Source organism: Rhagoletis pomonella, unplaced genomic scaffold (assembly GCF_013731165.1).
Source record: "Rhagoletis pomonella isolate Grant_MI unplaced genomic scaffold, Rhpom_1.0 Rhpom_scaffold_00011, whole genome shotgun sequence".
Taxonomy (NCBI): domain Eukaryota; kingdom Metazoa; phylum Arthropoda; class Insecta; order Diptera; family Tephritidae; genus Rhagoletis; species Rhagoletis pomonella.
Window position 1 is genome coordinate 28,152,830 of NW_023458565.1, and position 25,300 is coordinate 28,178,129.

Genomic DNA, 25,300 nt, shown 5'->3' on the forward strand with positions numbered 1-25,300 from the left:
GAATTAAGCATATTTTTGAAATTGAACATTCTTAAAAAATCCTGACGTCACACAGTGTTTCGACTATTGGAGTCAGGTGGAAATGATAATTAACGTGCACCGCTTTCGCTAAAACTACACATGTCCTCTAATTTTACTTAGAAATCGGAAATTACGAAATTTGATAAAGATGGGATAAATGCCACGCCCTCCACTTTTGTGGGCGAAAATGTTAAATTTCACCCGATTTCGATGAAATTTAGTTTGTACTCTAAATTTTATTAAAAATCTCTAAACAACAACTCGCAAAAGATATGGTCCCAGTGATAAAATTTGATGGTATTTTGATAATTTTTTTTTTGCTTCCCTCCCTCAGAAAAATCGAAAATTATATATATTTTCAAGGTCGCGCGAAAATATCCGATTATATATTCGAAAACTACATAAAATTCTCTAAAACATGTGTCTAATTTCAAGATCTGATGAACCGATATGCACACTTTTTTTATCGACGGTCACCATGACTTTTTTCCACCTGCCTCCATATAGTCGAAACACTGTGCGTCAGAGAGAAAAACTAAAACCGCAGTTTTACCTTATCGGGCCCATAGTTTCGTGAGTATATTGATTGTTTCGTGTATTTTGATTTGTTTTGGTTTTTGTCGCTAGGTGTTATACACATTCGTGGTACTTGTCCTATCATTCGAATGCCAAAGTTCTCTTAATATATTGCATATTTACAACCTGTTTCTAGACAATCCAAGAATACTTTAGTTAAATCTACTTTTTGGTTATTCTAAGCTATTCACAAGCTTCAAAAATACCTACTGCTGTCCATCTTTGACACATTGTTGTTGTTTCATCGCCCAGTCGGTCACTTCTACATTTTCTTCTGAATGAGAGTCGTGGCTGTGCAATATTGGATGTCATAAGTGGGATTTAATAAGAAAGTTTATATCTAGGCAAAAAAAAATAGTTAAGTTAGTCATGCGAAGGGATTTAGGGGATTGTGTTGCTATCCTGTCAAAAAATAGCATGCATTAGATTTCACGAAGGCCTAGTTAAAAGACGTTTACCTTTTTAGACGTTATTCTTTTCCTACCATTGCCGTAGAAAGACTGTAAAGGGAAAATTTTCGAATATCAGAAGCTCAGTAATGTAGTGAGAGACACAAGCCATAATGAAGTAGTAACGGAAACAACTACAACTTATCGCGAAAATCTTTCAACTTCCCCTAAAAAGGTGAATGAGGAAAACTTCGAGACACGGCGAATATGTCACTAAGCTAGAGGCAAAGACATACGAACAAAGATATACCGCTTTCACTCCGAGGAGGACCACATTACTTTCGATCTACAAATATTTATACTCCGAAAAGAGCCATAATAATGGCAAGATCGAGTATTTCAATAAGTATTGGTCTGGACTCATGGGACCCCGGGTAAAAACAGCAATATCTTTCATGATTTTACGAGGTCCTAGAAATCTTTTCTTCGCATTTTTTAAAACCTAATAAATAATAGCAATAATTTTCGTTTGCATATTCTTTCCTTTTCAATTTCCTGCTTGGTATTATTAACCAATAAGCAAGTCAGCAGCAGTATCAGCATAGCAACAAAATAGTAGCGTTGCTGATGAAAGGAAATTGCCACCACTAGATCGTTTTCAGCTACAGTTGTAAGTATTTATTTGAAAACCGCAATATTGCGAAAACTATCTGTAAATATATTTAGAAATAAAACAGCCCCATTTACATTCTAATCCTCTATTTGGTACTAAACTTTTGCTTCATTACTCTTGCACGGCCTTTCCTATAGTATTTGCGAGTGAATGTTGATAAGATGGTCGCGCCAAAGCAATGTGATAGTTTTCACGTAATGATACAGTCTGCATGCTCTACGCTTCATTCCTACTAAGTATTACAGACTACATACATACATATGAGGTAACAAGCCAGTTGTAACTAAGTATGTCTCTCATTAAAATGTTTATCAAAAAACCATCTGCCTTTCGGAGGCAATATCAAGTGCAGATCCGTCCATTTTTGGTGAAAATTTTCAAGACGTACGCCAAAAATTGGAGTAGAAGCTCTGTCAAACACATAGCAAAGTGTTAAAGTGTAAGAGTGGCTTTTGCATCTCCAAATTTTTTTCATAATTTTTTATCGTCACTAGACATGAATAAAGCCACACTAGTGTTTTGACGGCGAAAAAAGACGCGTAAAAAAATTTACGAAAAAAGGCGGTTAAGAAAAACTTCGGCGAAGAAAGACGCGTAAACATGGATTTATACCTGGCCAAATACTGTCACTTCAGCCAGCATCATTCCCCAAAAACTCTTTGGGTACTTTACATACTGTTACACCCGCAAACATAGTTGACCGCGAAAATAAGTCTACGCATCCTTCTTCGCCGTCAAATATTTTGACGCGTCTTTTTTCGTCGTCAGCTAGGTTAAGAGTCTTTCTTCGCTGAAGTTTTTATGCATCTTTTGAGCTCGCGACTTTATTCGTGTCTGGTGACGTTATGTCTTAGAACCAATTCATCCAGGCCTTCCTGATTTTTTGCAATTTTTTTTCTTCAGCCGTTGTGGGATATCCATTTTGAAAAAAACTAAATTTCTTCTGTTTAAGCGGCCATAACTTTCCGAATAAGAGGCCATTTGAAAATGCTTTCACTTTAGTAATAAAAAATGGAAAACATTTTCAAACCCATTTATAAAAAAGATTTTCGAAATCTTAATATTAAGTGTTGATTTCCAAAAAACATGCCCTGACCGATTTTCTGTAAATCTTGGGTAAACGTCTCATATTTCCTTAACCAATTTTTTGTCGTCACTTGTTTACTGTTTACCCATATGACTTCGTGCAGTCTTGCATTTATAGCATACCATATTTTATAGCGTACCATATTTCGCATGGCATACTATAACTGATAGCATATTATATTTTATAGCATACCATAATTGATCGATTAGCATATGTATATATTTCATAGCATACGATATTTTGTTTCATATACATACATCTATATACCTATGTATATATGTATGTGCATCATACATGTATTTCAAGGCATACCGTATTTTATAGCATACCATATTTCATAGCATACTATATTTATCAGAATATCCAAGCCTGCAGTGGAAGCAACTTAAACCTATCGCATAATTTTTCTTCATCAATTTGGCAGAGATAGCGAAGGTGTCTCTAAAACCTACTTGGACATCAAATGGTCCAGTAGGTCAAACCTAGCTTTCCTTTTATCAATTATTGGAGCTAAAAAGATATTATGTTCAGAAGTAAATGTTTTTTTCGACAAAAATACATTTGGCATTCGCGAGATATCTGACTATACCTCAATAGAGTAGCAAAAACATCGCACTTTAGTTACACTAGGAACGCTTATGACCGAAATTTCAGCAAAAAGTAGAGCTAAATGACAGTCAGTAGTTGTAGTTCGCAGTTATATTTAATCTAGCTAAGATGAAATAGAAGCAAACTGCAGAGCCAGTTATTCACAACGCATTTCAAAAAATATATAATAATAAGTACAGTGGCTTAACTAATACAAATATCAAATAGTAACACTATGCATATAAAGTTTATTTAATCAACAAATTCAGGTAAGTAAATAAAATAATCCGACAGCTGCCGATCGACTTTATTGCGCGCAGTAGAAGAGATCAAAACTCAATAAGTGCTACTAACAAGCCCTACCCTTACCACATAAGGCGTTGATTTACTATAGTCACAGGTCAATGATAATTAGTTTACAACAGGTTAATTGCGATGCAATAAATTTTCGTTTAAACAATCAAAAGCAATAAAATGATAAATATACCATGTACTAGTAATTGCAGCATAATCACATTGTCATGAACTCGATTAACATTCCTGCGACAAGGTTTGCAAGCCAGCCAATAGGAGTGCGAAAAAGAGTTATTAATGAAAAGTAACTGCGAAAAAAATACATGTATCGAAGCAACAATGTTTGCAAATATAGCCCTCTATATGCAACAATAAATATTAATAAATTTAATTTATTATGTGTGTAAAATGTCACATGAACAATGCGACATGCAAAAACGAACAAAACCTACATTAAAATGTTGAAAAAATGCTTCAGGCGAAATGGATAACTGCAGTGCGATATTGTTGCTAAATATATGCAACAATGGCAATAGAAAAATGTCAACCGCTTTGACATATGCAGCAACTTGGGCACAAAAAAAAACGAAACTACCACCAATCACCCACCCAATGCAGCCTTAAATGGGCAAACGCTTAACGGCAGCGTCACTTTTATATGCATATGAACCCATGTCAGCATAGCTTTGTATGTAAGTTGGTGTGCATACGCACACATACGTTCATATGTCAGTGTGTCACAATGCCGAAGGCGTGACCGAAAACTAATTGATAAGATCAATAGCTGCGACACAAATCAAATGCGAATTCGAAAATTGAATGACAAATGTAACAGAAGTGACAAAAGCTGTGAATTTTATCGCTCAATTGGTGTTGCACAGCGGTTGCAACAAAAGCACCGCACAACGGCTGTAAAAAAGGGCAGATCATTAAGGCTTAAAAAAAAAAACGAAAAAAAAAATTAAAAATTAAAAAAAAATGCAAAGCGAGTGTGAAGTTGCGCTATCGCACAATGCAAATATGCTGCCATATAGCGTAATCTGTGGCATCAAATCAAAAGTAAAGCCTCAAACGATTGCGCAACCAAAAAAAAAATATTTTCAATATGGCAATTATGCATCTAATTGAACGTGGGAAAACTAACTGCAAAAACAATCGTGGCAATCAAAGTTACAGTAGCTGCAGAGCGGCAGCAGGCAAGCGCGCTCACTCAGCTGGGAGCAACATCTTGACGAGAAAACGTCAATAGCACTGCCGACGTGCTGCCAAAGAACAATCAACAGCTTGTCAAAAGCCAATAATAGTCAGCACAAAATCAGCATCAATTGCGGTTAGAACGAAAATTTGTGCAATCGAGAATGGAACGAGTGTGAGAGTGACTCATCTGGCAGCAATGTGCGCATGCTGTATTTGCATACGAAAATTGGTAACAATGGCACGAATACAAAAACAAAGACCAAGTTGCATCCAGAGTCAACAAGATTGACCTACAAATTTTTTGTGAGTTTTTTATATTCAAACGAATGAAATATGTATGCATCCCAGTTGAATGGTTTATGTGTAGTGAGTATAAAAACAACAATAAGCAATCATATCTTAACGCGAGAACAGAGACTAAGGGCTAAGCATAAAATGGTTATTTCTCTTAAATCGGACTTTAGGAGTTGCAGTGGGTTAATGCCATTTATTGGGCTTGCCTAGAAAACTATTTAATTCTAGTCCTACCCTGTCATGAGTAATTAATGATGTACTGATCTCTGTGAACTGAGTTGATAAGCTACAGCTACAACAAGAAGATTAGCATCTATCTATTTTTCTGTGAATAAGTGGAGACAACCCGTTCCTGTCCAATTTTATTACAACTAAAGCCCGCTTTGGCGCTGTATGTGGACCACAAACTTCTATTGACCTTGCAGAATTGTAAGTTACAGAGCTAAGATATGCAACTCTCGTTGAAAGAACCTCCTCTGGCGCTGAGATGTTCAGGCCCGTGCCCATATTAATGCGGCGTTGTGCTTACTTATTAACTAAACACTTAACCTACTCTCTGCATTGTTTAACTAGGCATACGGTGGTGTTTACAGAGTCAGGTGCCTTAGGCAAGTATTTGACAGCGAAGAGTTCGTACTGAGAAAATTAGTTAGCCTCGGTTATACTCCGGAAGTAAAACTTACTTCGTTTCTTTTCTAATTTATTTCAACCTGCAAAAATGTGTATAAACCTTAAGTTTAGGTTCAGTCTCAATATTTATATTCGTCCTCGCGTTCGTCTTCGTACTCGATTTCCTATTCGTCTTCGTTCTCATTTTTGTCATGTTATTCGTATTCGTGGTGGTGTTCGTATTTGTCTACGTATTCGTCTTTGTATTTGCCTGCTTCTTCGCGCTATCCTTCGTAAGTGCATTCGTCTTCTTATTTTGCTTTGTGTTTTTTTTTGCATTCGTCTTCTTATTCTTCTACGTTATCGAATTTGCCGTCATCTTTGCTTTTGTTTTCATATATATTTACTTAGTCGTATTCGTATTCTCCTTCGAATTCGGGTTCGAATTTATCTAGTCTTAATATTTGTGTCCTTATTTATAGTAATTGTTTCCTCGTATTCGGCTTCGCCTTTGGCACCATTTTCGTAATTATAATTACATTCGTCTTCGTACTCATGTTCGCATTCTTATTAATTTTCATATTCTTATCCGTTTCTAATTCGTCTTTTTAATAACACGGTGTTACAAAGTAAAAAACATATTGCACGAACTTTTTAAGTGACCGAGCACAGCTCGTAGATCTGGCCGAATAGTTAATGAAACTGCTTTCAAAACTTTTCTAACACCCTCAAATTCTCATCTTATTCTTAAAAAACCGTTTTCGAATGACTTTAGGCACGAAACAATTTTTAGCTCAGTTATTTTTCAACCAATTTTAAGTTTGTATATGGCTTTAAAAAGAAGAATATTTGTATTTTGTAAATAAATAATAAGTGTTTTGAATGAATCTTAAATTTACAACATTTTTTGCCGAAATTTCAATAAAAATTTCTAAAATTGTGTTTAATTCCGAGCAAAACTGACTACCACTCATTAAAATAAATAAAAAAAAATTATGAACTTATGACATCAAGAGTGATGTGATCGTACTTTCTAATACCATAGACGTAGCGGGTGACGTTATTAAAGGCCACCTCGGTTTTATGTGCAGACGCTGTGTCAAGTTTACTGTATACTAGTTCGGAATATATTATCTGGAGTACGGTAAGCTGATTGGCTAGCTTACGTTTTGTTTTAATGGGGTAAATGGTGCAGACATTTTCAGGCTACCACCTAAGGTAGCAAAAACGCTGCTTATCACTTTATTAATGTGGTCGGTAGCGCTTAATCTGGAATTAACAACAAAACAAATCCTGGATTATTGGAAATACCAAGTGAAGCCCCTTCACCACGCAGTCTTTCCATCGTAGTGGGGGTCTGCCTCTTGCATTGCTACCACCAGCTTTTTTTTCGAATTGATCACTTTAACAACTGGATTTTGCTGCACAATGCCCATGTTGCTGTTAAGCTCATACAGCTCATCATTCCATCGTCTACCGTACTTTTAGCTTGAGCTTTTCCTTTTCCTGGTTGCCTAAATAGTATAAAAAATTCAATGCAGTCCACGACGAGACCAAAAATCATTTATATTTTCTGAAAGTACACCCATCTACCTCGACATTTTTGTAAGGCCACTTCAGTTTTTCAATTTCGAAATATCCAGCGAAATATATTTTTCACTGAGTTCCTCTTTAATCCCTGCCTTTTTCGAAAACGACATTACAAAGGCCAGCACCGTCATCGGCGGGCCCAACAAATTCATGATAGCCAACTTTTTTTTACAAAATTAAACAATTTGGATGCAACCGACATACAGCTCCAGCGGAGGCCTCGCAGAGATGACGATTTTTCTCTGCTCGACTATATTTTATTAGGTTTTCTGAATTCGAAGATCCATACCAACAAGCCCTAATCGAGCGATGTGCTGGAAATGAGCATAACCCATGGCATTGTTCACGTTGGGCCAGATCTATCGAGCAGGGGATTCCAAACTTCCCCACTCGGATCCATGCTATCGTAAGAGATATCAACGGTTCCTCACACAAAAAAAAAAACGTCGTTTGAACTTCGCACACAATTTACCACCTTAAGTTCAATATATGAATTTCCAATATTTAAACTCCGGCGCCACCTACCGGGTACACGCTTGTACTTATACAGATGGCTCCGTGAGCAAAAAAAAAACTAAATTTTAGAATAAATCTTCGTAGGAGAAGAATTTCGGCCACATGCAAACCTCTCTAGAGGAAATCATAAAACTCATGCGTAAAACTTTACGAGTGCTAAAGCCGTATTTATTAATTGTAAACAAATTTTATTAGTAAATCGCTATGAAAAATTAAGTTGGGAGCTCAGTGCAATTAAAATAGCAATAAAGGCGATTCAGCACAATAATGCGCAGGCGTCACACATTAACTTCCCAAAAAAGCGATTCCGAATTAAATAAATAAAATTAAAAGCAAATTGAAAAACTACACCTCCATTGGGCAAACGAGTTCACACGCTGCAGCCATATTGTCCATCGCCTTTCAAACCATGTTCAATGTAACAAACGGATGTGCGACAGCATTGAAGGCAAACGTTTGACAGCAGCCAAGAAAAACCAGCAAGCGGAAGTTCTAAATGTTGCTACTGCAAAGCAGCAAGAAAACAAAAAACAAAAAATAACAAAAAACACAATTGCACTCAAACAACAGCTATCATAATTGTTGTTTAAACAAACAAAAACATGCTTCGGCAACGGCAGCGGAGACAAGCAAGGAAGAAGAAGCAGCTGCGGCAGCAAACTAAAACAATTACCAACACCTCATCAGCGCATTTAACGAATCAACTGCGTTTTTATAGCGTTGCACCCGGTTACTGTGAGGCAACTAATAGCCACAATAACATAAGCAACAACAACAATACATAGTATGGCAATCGTATGAGATTAGTTGGCGGAAAAACAATTGTGCGCCTGCGCATTAAAAATCAAGAAAAAAAAAATCATAAGTAAATGTTCGATATGAGAATCGAGATCGCTTGTGCAACTGATGACTCGAGCTAAAGTAAAAGCAAATAAAGCACAAAACCAACCAACAACAGCCATTAGCTTCAGTGCAACTGCGCTATGTTTTTTTTTTGGCACAGCAGTAGGCGCAAGGAGCGTCCAACTTTAGTGGCAAACTTCAAATATATCGTTGCTGTTGTTGCTGAAACTCTGCTGTCTTCGTTGTTTTGGTTGTTGCCACTGATGCTCGTCTTTTGCGCACGCTGATAGCCAAACAAGGCAAATGAAAATTGATGGAAAACACACGCGTGGGATGTCCTCCTCCGCCTGCTGCACATTTATATACCGCAAACACACACACATACACACTTTCGTATTAACAAACAAAAATTTACACATGTGAACACAGCTACTCGACTCGTATCTTTGGTAATGCTTTGTTACTGTTAGTTTTGTTGTTGCTGCTGCTGCAACAGCTTTACAGTTGTCTTGCGCCGCCTGCCAGTTTTGCTATTTGGGCTGCCTATTGCACGCTCCTTAAAGTGTTGCTGTGAGAAATTACAGAAGTCACATTTGACGCTTTGAACTGCAACAACCACGTAACACATTACAACAACACCTACTTTTGGTTATATTGATGTCTTTCAGACAGCTGCCAACGGCATTTTGCATGTACTATTTCGCAAGCTTATTTGCTTTAAATTGGATATGTTTTTGGGTATTGGCATACACAAGTTGCATAAGATTTTTGCACTGAATGTGTGTACTACATGTATGTATGTTTGTATGTATTGTGGAATTGGCGACCTGAAGGTTAGGCGGAGTTTGTGGCTCGGAAGTGGCAGATGCATTATTTTTCTTAGCAGACGCTTAATACTCCGATCTAAAGGCGTCAGGTATATTAGAGTTGCAAAAGTACTAAAGTGTTTAATATAGATGGCTAAGTACTTTCAATCTAAATACTTTACGGTTTAGGAAAAACTTAAGCAATTAACAGCTTACCTTCTAGTTACCACACCTCAACTCACCTCATCTAAACCCAACTCACCTCACCTAAACTCATCACACCTTACCTAACCTCACTTGAACTCACCTCATCTCAGCTCAGCGAAGCAAATCACAGAATAATGTTATTTCTCAAGATGGTGAAATAGTCACGAAAATCCTAAAACAGTCCTGAAAATCCCCAAGTAGTCCCGAGAATCTTAAATCTAGAATTTCTAAGTAGTCCAGAAAATACCGAGATATTCCCGAAAATCCCGAAATAGTACAGAAAATACCGATACAAGCCAGAAAATCTCGAAATAATCCCGAAAATCCGGAAATAATACGAAATTTTCGAATTAGTCCCAATAATACCAAAAATCCTGATATAGTTCAGAAAACTTTTATATAGTCCCGAAAATACCAATATAGCTACAAAAATCCCGAGTTAGTCTCGGTAATCTCGAAAATTCTGAGAAATTTCCGACAATACCTAAATATTTCCGAGAATATCGAAAATCCCGAAAAGGTCCTGGGAATCTCTAAGATCCTGATAATTTCGAAATTGTCCCGAAATTCTCAAAATAATCTTGAAAATCTCGTATACTTAGTCGCAAAAATTCTGGAATAATCTCGAAAATCCTTATTTTTACATCGAGTAAATAGCAAATATTTAGTTTGTAAGCAAGTACTTTTTTATCCAGTATTTAGTGAAGCCACAGTCTCAAAGTACATTGGTACGCGGGGTAGTCCATCAAGATCTCCAAGTACTTTTGTACGCGGTGTTTTGTTGGTTGGAACTAACTAAATACTTTTATACTTATCTAATATTTTGTGCTTAGAAAATATGTAAATACTCCTATACTTGGTATTTAGTAACATTTAAAAAATTTATGTAAATAGCACTTTGATATTCAATATTCAATAAATTTCAAAATTTTTAATCAAAAGTTTTAGAAAAGTTATGGATTTGTAGGTTTAGAGCCCATACAATTTTAGTACAATAAAGTGCAAGTTTAAAGCAACTACAAAATACCGTTGATTTTTAATATATATTTTTAACCGACTTCAAAAAAAGGAGAAGGTTATCAATTCGTCGGAATATTTTTTTTTATTTAATTTTTCGTTGATGGCGATAGGCATTCTTTTCAATATAAAAATATTCGAATATATGTACTTCGTATGGTGAAAAATGCAAAACACTGTCAGCAAAAAAAAATTATCAAACCCAAAAATTTTCTAAAAATTGTAATTAAAAATTTTAAAATTTGTGTAGGTGCTTATTGAAATTTGTTGAATTTTCGCAAATTAGGCACAAAATTTGAAGTTTTGATTTAGATGGTTTACGTCACTGAATGAACTACATTTGTATTAAAAAAAAATTATAAAACTTCAAAAAATCGGATATACTTGGTAATATAAACATCTGAGTACAGTTTCTAATGGGTTGGCGGGGTACTGTAATGACATTAAATAATTAAAAAAAAAATTGAGCATTCATCTTCTATCTGCCCAACAAGCAGCCAGGTGACAAAAAACATTTTCAAATATATTCAAGCATTTTGTGATTTATTGTCGCATTATATACGCAAGTGCAATGTGTTGACTGCATGTTTATTAAATTATTTGCGGTCAGCATAATAATTCTGCGCTGATATCGCATTCTAGCATACATATTTTGAGTTGCAAAAAAAATAAGAAAACATTTAAAAACATTTGGAGCCATGAATTTTTGAATGTATATAGGACCTCACTGCAACACTTGCACACGACTCCTAAGCGTATTATGCCACATGAACACTTTATTGCATTTATGATTATTATTTTCGGTTTTTTTGTGTAGCCAAGCATTGAAAGCATTTGCTGTAACAGCAAATTAAGCGTAATTAAAATTTTTGAAAAATTTTTCGCACTAGGCGCTGCGCATAAATTTAAGAATTCATAAGCTTATGAATACATACAAACGCTGTGTATCATGGGCTGCAGTGAGTTATGTGTGTGTTTTTTGGGTTTTTTTTTATTTTACAATAATAAACAAGATATGACTCGCAGCAATAATAACTCGTTAAATGTTGACTAAACGATTTTAAAAATTTATTAACCAATTGCTGCTTCCATTAAACGGCGTCCGAAAAGTCGAATGCAGTGAACAGCCAATATGGAATGTCAATAAGAAAATCGCGCATACAGCCACATATACATAGATGCCTATGTGTGTACATTAGGGTGGTCCGAAAATTCATGCTGGGGGAGGAGAGTTTAAAATGTTAAGCTCTCACGCCCTAGAGTTTTTCTAAATGGGGAAAAATACCCGTATTTTTTGTTAAAAAAAATTGTATGTAGGACTGCCTCAAAACCGAACTTCCAAAAATGCATTGCAAAAAATCGTTAATATTAAAAAAGGGTAAAATAAAAATTTGGTATTATTATTGGAAGTCTCTGAGTTTGGAAGAGAAACTGAGTTTTCTGATCGAAAAACATTGATTTTCAAGAATTCTATACCACTTCAATGACAAAATACTATTCTCCATATGAAATGTATGGAAACTTCATGTCCTTAAAAATATAACTTTCTAATTATAAAATAGAAATTTTTACAAGTAAGGGTATTTTATTCACCATTTAGAAAAATCCGATAACATAACATTTTACTCTTTTTTTGAACCACCCTAGCTTACATGCATGCATACATGTGTGCATATATGTATGTACATGTATAAGTCTCTGCATTTGCTCTTGGCATTTGCTCAACTCACCATTCCCGGCAATGCGGCAGCGCTTCACAACTCAGCTTATAATACGTTTTTAATAACTTAATCAATGGGCTTTAGAATTGCCAGCCGGCCAAGTAGCCAAATGTCCGTATGCCAAGTGTTCAGCAGCAACAAGTTCAAGCAGGAAAATTAAATTTCTGCAATGCACTTCAATTTATGCGCAGCATAAAACCAGTTTAATGCTGCTGCTGATTTACTTAGCCACACGCCAATATCTTGTAGTCCTGCGGCTACCGCAAGCGTAGCACAGGAATTGCTCCGCCTCAGCGCCAACTTGGTGATTAAAGATTCTTTATGAATTCAGTTCAGTTGTTTTAATTTTGAAAAAAAAAAAGATATCTTTAAGTTATATTTACTGCATTTTGTTGCTTAAAACGCATGTATTTCTTTCACTCTTTGTAAGCTAGGCCCATTATTTTTGCTCTTAATTTGACAGGTTAACCAACTGTCTAGCTGTCAGCATTGACTATATCGTCGTCATCAATATTGGCATGAGCGCAGCATGCTAACGTCAGCTGGCTGCCATCATTGATTGAATCGCTTTTGTTTGATTTAATTTTGAGATTTTGACATGCCGCTAGCATGCGATGATTGCAAATTGTTTGCATGCAACATGCGAGATATTGGCACAAATTTAATTCATTTGCTATATACATATGATATGTAGGTGAAACATACATGACTTAAATACATTTAGAAAAGGAACTAGTAAGAAACTCACTAAATGTTACATAGCCATATGTGCAGAACCGTTCGTCACGAAATTTCTAGTAAGCCAAATCAGCTTGCGAATCATGCAAAAACAACATAAATGTATCGATTGCGATTGTGCATTTTTAATTTCTCAAAACTCGGGCTGCGCTTCTCTTCGCTAGACCTGCACCTGTCGCATTAACTGTAGGCAATCTCTTCAGAATGTCTGATTTTTCGGAGACAAACCTCAGCTTGCAGTGTCCTGTCAGTCATCTAGCGATAGTTATTGGACCCTCGCGTCTAAGATAAAGCATTCGCTCTGAGACTCGGTAAAAATTAGTTATACTCAAATCCTGAGGATTGCCTTTGACATACACCTTCCACCTGTCTATAATGCGTATCACTTGTACGTCGTAGAAGAGTGATTCTAGGGCTCCTTCTGGAATATGGGTCACTTTTTTGAAACCTAGGTCAAAATACGACAGCTCAGGTATTCCCATAATAAAATTTATAATCATCAGCGTACGAGACAGATTGGCTCTTAACCCTTTCACTGATACGTCGGCATAAACTGACAAAACAAGTGGCTTATAATGGGACACGTGGTAAAAAAAACATAGGCGATGATGATTATATTGGTTTTATATTTCATAGAATTTTTTTTGGCCCAACAAAAGCAATAAAATTCAGCTTGGTACTCCATTTTTGTTTGTACCCTTTTAAAATGTGAATTCCAGTTGCTTTATTTATCACGTGGCACCTCTATGTATTTCAGCGCTTGCGAGAACTTCATATTTGTCCCCACTAATTTATTTTGGTTGAGCTTACTTCCTGCGGAGTGGGTCAATGAAAGAATTTAATGGGCTTTTTGACTAGCCCTTTTTAGTACGGTTAAATTCAATGCTTTCTTCAGTTTGAAGTATAGGTCTTCCTCATTGAATTTGGACAAATACGAAATTTTAACCAAAGAGCCGGGGTTATCTAAGGCCCCTTACTGCTCCTCAGTACTTATTACTGACTTTACCCACTCGAACTCGAACAAGACCAACTGAGTCTGCGAAACAGATACAGCCCCACAAGGACAGTCGATGCATCTGCCCTCGCCCCTTCATAGCAACCTCATTTCATTTAATATCAAAGCACTGTCAAATCACATTTTTACAGGTTTTACAGGAGATCATATTGTTTGGTAGCGCCAATGTGACCATTTGGCTGTCAGCTATAAATACATTTTTCAAATCCCTTCCCAGGTTTTATCTGGTACGAATCCAGATTGCCGGAAGGACGGTATGTCATGTACCCAACGCACCTACTCTTCCTCCATCCTTGACGAGCCTGTCTGGCAATGTACGCCTAAAAATCAATGCATCTACATAGTTGACCCTTTTGGTCTTCGCCCCAAATACCATGTTGTTGCCTGTTCACATAAAAAGTATCACCAGTTCACTAAAGGCGCTACTGCTGCTTCAATAAAAATATGAAAACACCTGATCTGGGATCCATGCCCCTTTGGACCAATACATTTGAGGTAAGTATTAGACTGGATCATCAAAAGCACACTCGAAGTCTAACTAGGCTCACAAACCAATCTTTTTTGGATTTGAAATTCCAGCCCGCGATGACCTTATGTATTTTGTTAAACCAACGCCTTTGTATCATTTGAGTGATTATGCTGGGGCCGGTTGGCCGATTTGAGATTAAAAAATGACAGGATACCTTCCTCTAAGTTCACGGTTTGTATTCCTAGGTACAAATAGCTCTAAGTAGACAGGCATATGAGACATATTTGTGGTGTGCATTTCTAATAAAAATACAATACAAAATATTTTTACTTCTAATTTTGAAACGAAAAAATTTCTGTCATTTTTAATTAACATTTTTTTTTCACTAAGCAAAATTAAATTATTAGTGATTTTTCGCCATCTTGCAAAATTTAGAAATCACTTGTACATATCCTCCAAATATTTCGTCGATTTTCCGGAATCCTTTGGGATTTTTCAGGACTTTTCTAGAACTTTTCAGGTATATATAGGAAGAAAGGACATTCGGTAAACTACGCCAAGGTGTTTAAGTTAAAATCTTACTTTGTGCTTAATATAAGAATAGATGATGGCAGCTATTGTAGCATAATCTCAAAAATATTTATTTTAAGCTTTTAATACAAAAAAATAAAAGGCTAAATGGTCAGTATCATTATTTCGGGAATGGTAATTTCAGAAAAGTCTTTTTAGCTATATAAAATTAATTAAAATACATTTTGAAAAGATCTTGTATTACTTTTTTAAGTATTAAAAGCGTTCTCGAAAATACTTTTTGGTATTGATCGTTCAGTACTTTTCGCCTTAAATTCAAAAATGTGCAATTTCGTGCTCTGTCCAGTCATAAACTAAATTGACGGCCGCCTAGATGAATTTAGAACAGTTAAAAATCCATTTAATAGTATAATTAAATCTTCTATTTCTATCGCAACTAAATTCTCCGCCGCCACGATACTGAACCACTAACATAATTATCTCACCGTAATTTTATGTACTCTAACAAATAATTTCATTAATGTAATGAAATTTCTACTGCAATTTTAGCTATTTATGCTTTAAAATTATATAAGCCCGCAGATGAGCAAAACAACTGTCTGGTCTACTTACACACAGAGCACGCAGAATACTAGCCACAGATTAAAGTTCGTGTCTGAAGTCTATAGATTCCGCTTTGCAAATGTATTCAAAGCGATTGTTTTAATGTGAGCATACCAAATATGTATTCTCACTGCCTGAGTTTCTGTACAGGTAGTATGTTGCTTGTATATACATACATACACACATACATATGTGTATTAAATGCAAGAATTGCAACAAATTATTTAAATATCAGTTGCAAGTCAATTTGCAAATGTTGCTGCCGCTTCTGTGGCAGTAACACAAATCGTTTGCCATAAACGTTTCGAGCAACATGAATTGCTCCACTTTTGGTGAACGTCCAGTTCAAAAAAAGAGTTATCTATTAAGCACACTACTTCTTAAAGGAAAACAAAAATCCAAATAAATTTATTTTGGTTTCTTTTTTGTTTTTTGGCCAATCTTCGGCATTGTTGCTTTAATTTAATAGCAAAACAGCGCACTAGATGAATCACAATCACAATGCACCGCACGTTCGCTACATTTCATGTACGCTGTCAATTGAAAAATGTACCTTTGGACAATTTATTTCGTTTGCTGCCGAGCAAAGCAAAGTTATGGCGCGTACTGGACGCTTTGTTTCTTTTTTTTTTAATTGTGGCTATGCTTACATGTGTTTCTATCAATATTTGCGGTTTTCTGCAGTTCTTGTTTGTTTTCGTAGGCGATTATTTTTAAAATGGCGCCACATGAGCACATTAAGGAAATTAAGCTGTTGAAAATATTAGCACAAAACGCTTATGAATTAAGTATTGAAATAATTTGAAATCAAGTCAAGAACGCTGAAGTGGGCTAGAAATCATGGAAAACAAAAATTACACTACTTACTAACTATTAGCTTTGTTGCATAGATCCGCCTGCAGCGTTCAAATACAAAATTAAGCTGAATAATACTTATTTGTATTAGGGTGGTCGTTCCAGAGTTTAAAAAAAAATTTTTTTTTTTTAAATCGCAAAAATTCTACAAAGTTTTGACCTTCACTAACTATAACTCAGCGTATTGAAAATTATTCACAGAAATTCAAAGGCTCGCTGAGTCTATTTTCTAAAAAAAATTTAAATAAAATTTGTAAACAATATTTATAAGTTTTTTCATAGAAGAAAATTAATTAAATCTTAATAAATTATGGTACTATCCAACAAATTTAATTATTATTTTATTAATGAATTTTTTACTACCTACATTAGTTGCAGTAGTAAGAATTACAAAATTATTTTATGGACCCTTGACTTGTTTTTTGAAGTTTTGCAATTTTTTGTTTTTAAGTAAGGTTTTTTCAAACTCTGGCAGCGACTCCGTAAAAGTTGCCTAAAATTTTGAAATTTTCGTGGATATCCTTATTTTGTAGGTAGAACAAAATCAAAGGATGTTCCATGACGTTCAAATTTTCTAAGGACCACCCTAATGCAGTCGCATATCTATTTATGCAGGTATATGTACATACATATAGTATTAATACGTACATTCGAGAGTCCATGCAGTGGGCGTGCGTATTGTCCGCTTGAAAAATTCTTATGCTATGACTGCATCGAATTTTTCTTACTGCCCCAGCTGGAGTTAAATAACGAAATCCATTTATCTTCTTTCCTAGCTTTGATGTATTTAATTAATTAAGCCATTTATTATAAATTGGTACAGATAGATAGAAATCAGTGAGCAATGTATAGTATGCGACAAGCTATGAGCGATAAATACTTTATGTGTGTATAAAGTTCATACTGATGTATAACTACGTACGGGATGATAAATAGCAGCACAGTAGCGCCTACAATTCTGAGGACAAAACGCAAATAAAAATAGAAAAGAAAATTGAATAAGGTTGTCGCTGGTTTCGACTAGAAGCATAGAATGAAAAAACTACGGACATAAAAATTTAACGTGTCTTGTTCAAGGCTAAATTAATTCCAAATATCGCGGGGATGGGCACGGGGATTATTTGATCTTTTAAAATCAATTCAAAATCAATTCCTACTTTTTGCTTTAAGAAATTTCCCATATAGTTCTCAATAAAATCTTCCACCTTATATGAGTCGCTTAAAACTTATTAATATTCCTACATTTTCCAGTAGTAGGGACACGCTTGGTATAATTTGTATTGTTAAATTATTGACAGGCTCAATTAAAGTCCGTTTATTCTGTCTACCATTGAGTTAGACGACCTACGGAAGGTTGCAAGACCGGGCGAACTTTGGTTAAAGCAACAATGGCAGTCTAGAGACCGGTGCCTGAACGTGCTTAAATTGTGGAGGAAACAGTTTTCCATCATATTAAATCGCAAGAGCAGTGAAGGTAGTGGAAAAGGCGAACCCGAGCCCACTGTCGATGATGACAGAGTCAATGTCCATCCACCTGACTATGACGAGGTATGAACAGCAATAACGCGGCTGAAAACCAGCACAGCTACCGCAGCTGATGGCCTGCCAGCTGAGCTATTCAAGGACGGCAGCGAAGAGTTGATAAGAGGCATGCATCAACTCTTTTGCAGAATATGAGAATGATCTACCCATATACAAGAAAGGCGACCTTCCCATTCGCGCCAACTATCACGGGATTACACGCCTCTATGCAAAGGCGTAAAATGATGTTGAGCAGTACCAGCTGCTCCGTCAGAATTGGGAAAGACCTCTCCGAACCGTTTGATGCCAAACGAGGTTTCAGACAAGGTGACTCCCTTTCGCGTGATTTCTTTAATCCGATGTTCGAAAAGACCAATATGAACCGCACAACTAAACCGCTCAGACAAAATATTTTAAAAGACCGTAGAATTGCTAACGTATTCCGACGTAATTGACATTATTGGTAAAACATAGAGGTATGTCTGAGGAGCAAAGCTAAAGTGCCTTGTGGTGAACAAGGACAAAATTAAGTTTCTCTTGTCGTGGCATAAACAGTCAGAGCATAAGCGTCTTGACACTTACGTCACTGTTAGCACCAGTAAATACCAGCCTTGAAATCCGATGGGGAATAATTCTGGCCAACAAGTGCTAGTTTGGACTGAGTAGGCAAATAAGAAGTAAAGTCCCCTCTCAACGTACAAAACTCGCACTCATCAAAAAAGTCACTCATCCTGCGCGTGCTGGTGGATGACGCAAAGGCATGGACAATGAAAACATTTGTTGAAGCGGCTCCTGGGACCTTCGAGAGAAATATTCTGCGAAAGATTTACAGGTATTTGCGTGTTGCCGATAGCGATAACCCTCAGACTATTTAACGATGAGCTGTATGAACTTTGCAAAGATATAGACGTAGAGCAGCGAACTAAAATCCACGTACGGATGGACTGAAATGCTCCAGCTCTGAAGCAGGGCTGGTGTCAGTTAGTACAGATGATAACCGACTGGATTGCTTTTTTGGATACGGCCAAAATCGCTTCGGCGGTTACAGCGCCAATAAATAAGATGAAGGTTAAGACCTACTAACTCTTGTCGAGAACAGAACGGTATTGTCCGAGCGAGTCTGTCTCGTCGCGTTTCAGCAGCTATTTTTTCGAAGAGTATTTTGAAAATACTATTTTCAGCATTACTATATAAATTTACACTTCCTAAGCTGGCAGGAACAATATTAGTCTCATCAAGGGATTTTAGTTAAATATTAATCCATAATAACCATGTCAAATGCCAAAGTGGGTATATTTCCTCCTAAAAGTTTATGCAATATATTCCAATCAACCAACGCGTTCTGCCCGCAAAGTGCAACCAATCAACCACCGACTGATGGCATACCAATCAAGCAAAACCCGTGACAAGTGTAAGTACGACAAAACTGCCTCGCTAAAAAAAAACACACAATCCCATAAGAAATGTGAATAAAAACAGAGAATTCGATAATAATCAGCGCATTGGATTTTGACAGAAATAATTTCACAGGAAATTACAATCAATTATGTAGCGAGGGTACCTGCGTATTGACTTCTGTTAAATCCAGCTTCCTGTGTCACGGAGAACTTACAAACGCCTTCAGTGGCAGTGTAGCACAATTCTAGCACTTCTTCCAGATACTACCCACGCCAGTGACATTTCTGTTTTTATCAAAACTAAGAGGACAATAAAATTATCAGCAAGCCATTATCTACCAGCCAGCCACACAAGCGCAAGTTGAAGACGAAGCACGCGACCACGCACTTGTCATGCGAGCACCTACAACAGCGAATCCATAATAATAATCGTCATCAGCACTATTTCATGGTAACAACAAAACCAATAACCAGCAACAGACAGTTACACACTTACAAGCAAACCAACCAAGCCGACCAGTGAATGCCAACCAATCTATCAATCTCAATTAAATCGCTTTTTGTGGCGAACATCTTCGATCATTTCGGGTGACAAAATGCGCTGTACTCCGCTGCTACTATGTAATACCGCGATGCCTGCGCAAGAAGTGCCTCACGCATGCGCAGTTTTTATGGAGTATTTTAGTTTTTTTTCTTGCATTTTTTTTCGCTGTAATATTTGTGATGCATTTTTTGTGACAGCCAACGATAAGCGACGCGCTGTTGTGGTGCACTCCTTATGGTTTCATGCTGTTCGCCAAGTGCATTTAGTGTAAGCTGCAAAAAAAATTGTACATGTATGTGTGTTGTACGCACTTTGGATTTTTTAAGCCACACAGCGGGTAATCAGAGCAAACTTGAACGTTTAGTAAGCTGTGTAATAATACTTGTTAAGCCGGATACTGGACGCCACTAAGAGGTGGTGGCAGCATGTTCAGATCATAATTTAAACTATAAAATTTTAATCGATAAATAAGCATGTTGCTTGCGCGCTAATGAAAAAAGAGTTATTTTTTTTTTCAGATAACTATGAAATTATTATGCATTTTTTAAATGCTTAGTTTAATGAAATTTACTACAAAGCTGCTTATAAGCAATTCAATTATATTCATAAATAATCAGCACTTCTAAGAAAAAATAGTTTACTCCCAGCTTATTAAACTCTGCATCGAGTTCTGAACATGTTTAATTTGTCTTCCCTGCAATGAGACGCACAACACTTTTTCAAGCGAACTGACTCTGTAAAAACCACATAAAACCTCATTTTAAATATTTATAAATACTAAAGTTAAATAGTAAGAAACCTAATCAGTCAAGTTACAATAATTTACAACAAAAAAATCAGCAACTACTCACTCGCACTGTACCGGTCGGTCAGCTAGCCCCTCAAACTGCGCATCTGCCAAGTTTGCCGCTTAAGTCTTTTGTTTAGTTCACACTTAATGTTGCATGCAAGCTTTCAAGCACGTTTTCAAATCTAAATACTTATGCAGTATTTGTGCGACGACTACTGTTATACTATATCCATACCTGACCAGACCTAGGTAAATATGTCTATACGAAGATTTCCCACGATTTAGTAATTTAAGCACAAAAAACTATAAAAGCAAATTATGCGAATAGCATGCAAGTCCAATGTTGCTTATTTCTTTCATTTCAAAATTCGCTCTGGCTTGTGAAGGTTTTGTTTAAAACATAATAATAATAATCGTTTTCTGTTTTTTGTTCTTTACTTGTGTACGACAATGCAAATATCGTTTATTGTGTTATAAAAAATATTAGTTGCTAGCAGCAGACAATGTGTTCGCATGTAAAATAATCATTAAAAATGTGGCAATAACAAAAAACGAAGCACAAGCTAATGGGGAATACATATACGCATATAAACAGGTAATATTAATAACAAGATTTTTAATGAAAATTTTATGTAAGTAGCTGGTGGAAAGCATGTACATTAAGTGTACTTTTCTAGGTACAAAGGTATAAAAAACCAAGCGGTTTAAGTTCTAAAATATACATAACCACTGAAATGGTTTTGTTTTTATTTCTGACAAATTTTTATTTACCAGTATCTGAGGCTTTCATATAAATATTTTCAGTTGGCATTTTTTTTGTATTTTGAAATTCATATGCCGATTTTTGTATATTCTTTATTGAGCTGGAAATTTGTGTTGCGAAAATTGTTGTTGTTTTTCCACATACTTTCTCATTAAGACCCGGCCTCTAGACTAATATAAATAACAAAAAACAAATTCTTAAAAATATTTATTTCGTGAAACTGTTATTAATTTTGATACTCTTTTACCTTGCAAATTTTGTCACAATGCACACTAGCCGGAATTTAATTTTTTTTGCATAAATTCTAAAAAGAAAGTTATATGCTACCAACACGCTATGGTAAAAATTTTGGGCCGAGCAGGGCATACGCCTCCCCTTGATTAATTCTTTTTCGTCTGAAGCCCATATTGTGTTCCATATTTCAATTACCTAATTGCCACAATTTAAAATGAACTTGATTTTTTTAAACATGTGGCAACCCTACTAAAAATAGTTCTAAAATAAAGCCTTTCAAACGCATTTGGATTGAAATCCAGCTTTTAGTAATTCATTTAACGTATCCAGTAACTTGCCGGCAATACTTTAAACAGGTGGCAACCCTCTTCAAACATCTCAAAAATATTCTAAACATTCAAACTAAAGATTTTTCACCATTCTTTCCTTTGACATCTCTATTTTAATATTTAATATAACTTTTACATGATTTAATTAAATTCGACTTTTCATACAGGTGGCAACCCTAGATCTATAGGCCAAGCCCTTGACAATTCATTTTTTTAAATTTAATGATTGCAAATCTGATGTCAATAACAAAAAATATATATGCATGTATATGTAAGGTAGTAATTTTTAAATAGGTGGCAACCCCACTCAAAAAATATTAAAGCTTATTACACATCTGGATACCATATCCTTTCAATTGGTACCTATTTTTTAGTACAACTAACGGTGAAGATCTTAGAATTTTTAAAAAGGTGGCAACCCTACTGAAAAAATAATACATTATTGGACATCCAGAGACCAAGCACCTTCATTCTATACCTCATTTTTTGTAATCAAACGAACGATACGGATCTTATAATTTTTTGGACAGGTGGCAACCCTAAGTACTAAAGATAATTGGGGTATTCACAACGGAGTCGTAAGGGTCGTATTGTTATATGTCGTCGTTGTGAATCCCTCAAATATCTCTATTAAAAAAATCTTGACAAATGTTTTCAGTAGTTTTCGAGAATAACATGGACAAAAATTCTCGACTTTGCTTTCTACTATGTAAGGAGGATATATAAGTAAATTTCTACGTGTGGAAATTTGTACTTCGCTAAAAATTTTAAATTTTATAAATACATAAAAAATATATTCCGATGAATTGATAACCTTCTCCTTTTTGTGAAGTCGGTTAAGAAGGTCACTCTTTGCTTAATTCTCTAGTATAAGTACATAGTTCTGTAAATAGAAGTCAAAAAGCTTGAAAAGAAAGGCGGTATTTCTAATAAGCAAATATGAGGATTACTATTCCCCGCTTATAGACCAATATTAAAATTAGTGGATAACTAACTCAGAAACCAGAGACCTAAGCTATTTTCATTTTTTTTTTACTGTAAAACTGTGACTATTGCAGTAGCAATGCTTAATGCAGATAAAATCTTAGTTAGCGCTTCAAAACGCTGCCACATAAAATGCCCTGTGGCTAATTCTAAGTAGCTCAACAGGCATTATCATTAAAAATATCAGCAAAAAAATTGCAATAAATTAACGCTTGTTGCATGTATGTATATAGCTGCTCGCCTGCACAGAAAGACAGTTGGTCGTCAGCGAATGAAGCGGGTGAATAGCTATGGCAATGATATACAATACTGTGCAGCGCATTGTTGTCGGCTGGTAATGACCACCAACGAATATTGAATGGCGCTTGATTGTGGTCACTTTTTGTTGTTGCTGCTGCCTTGCAGCTGCACTCAAAACGTATGCTTATGCTATGTATATGTATATACCTACAAAACAAAGGTTTCGCAATAAGCTGTAATTTATTTTTGTAGGTGTTGTATTAAAAATGCAACATGCTATAAGAAAGAAAAAAAAAATGAAAAGATTTAAATAGTTTAGAAAAAAATAATTTGTGCAATTTTGAAAATTTTCTGCAACTTCTGTGCAATTGCTTGTTTTTGTTGATCATTAAAAATAATACAAGAAACTGTTGATTTGATTGTAGCCATTCTTTCAAATAGGAGGAGGAGGAAAAAAAAAACTATGCAGAAAAATTGCACATACAAACCGGCGGCGCTGAGTTCAAAGTCAAAACTTGCCTATCGCCAGCACCGCAGCAGCGCAATGCCAAGTGTTGTATGCTGGGTTGGTGATTTTTACCATACAAATTTTGCTGACCGCAGTTGCTTTTATTTCAGCCTTCTCGTTGTGCAAATCAAAAGTTCATTGCTAACTGGTCAACTCGCTGTGCCTGCTGGACGCTGAGTAATTGCACCGTTGCGCCGTCGCGTCGGCTCGGCCGCTTGTTATCCGGTTGCTGGCGTGAACCAATTTGAACACTGCTCCTGCAATTTGGACACCGCTGCTTGCTGCTGCTTCATTGTATTCCATGCGGCCCTGCCACCGGCGACTATGTAGTAGGTGGTAACATTGAACGCCCGTTCGTTGCTGCTGGTGCGCTGCGTGTTGAGTTTTCCAAAAATCAACACAATTAAAAACCGAAAATGCAAAAATTTGCAACTAAATGTTTTGAGTGTGTTTTTGTTTTTTTTTTTGTCTTTAATTTTCACACAGCTAGCTGATTGCTGCTGATAAGAATTTATTAATTCATTGCTGAGTACGATTGCAAGAGACACGCGGGTGGATGGCTGGTAGTTTGTAGTGGTGATTTTTGACACCTTAAAAAGTGTGTTGCCGCCACCTCAGTTTGGTGTTTGTAATTTCTTGTCGGCTGCTTGCGCAAGAAAACATGAATTATTAGCGCGCATGCGCATAAAAAACGCATATACATATTTATAAGAGTAGCTTACACATGTATGAGCATTTGTTTATTTTTCAATAAAATCGCCAAAAGTGGTGCATAAATGGCCGTAAATCTACGCCGCTTGCAGCCAATGCACAGTGGCTGTTAATTAAATTTCTCAATTGTAATGCCAGTGGCGCATGTGCCTCAGTAGCACATACCGCAATACATATCACCAACAAAAAAATCGTCCACCTATCTCCTTGCCTTACATTTCTAGTCCACTGCCTTTGTTGCTGCTGCTGTATTTTTATTTGTTTCTTGTCATTTATTGCTTGGCAGCCTTTATCTGATTCCATTTTTCTCGAGCGCCCTGCTTTGGCCGGTGCAACAATGCATAAGTAATGGCGTGCAAGTGCAGGCCGTTTTGATATGATTTATCAATTACTCGCCACTGACATTTAATTTGTTTAAATTTAGTATTTTATTGTTTTTGTTTCGGTTTGCCATTGCCATTTTTTGGTTGGCATTTCTTGTATTTCGTGTATTTTGTTTGGTGTAGAACATGCGCTAAAAAAATAGGTTAATTAAAAATGGCGACCTTTTGACCTGCAAATTGTTTGGCTGCAAATTGCTGTTGCTTGCTAGTGGATGAAGTGACAGTGTAGTAGGCGGATTTCACTTGTAGTCAATGCT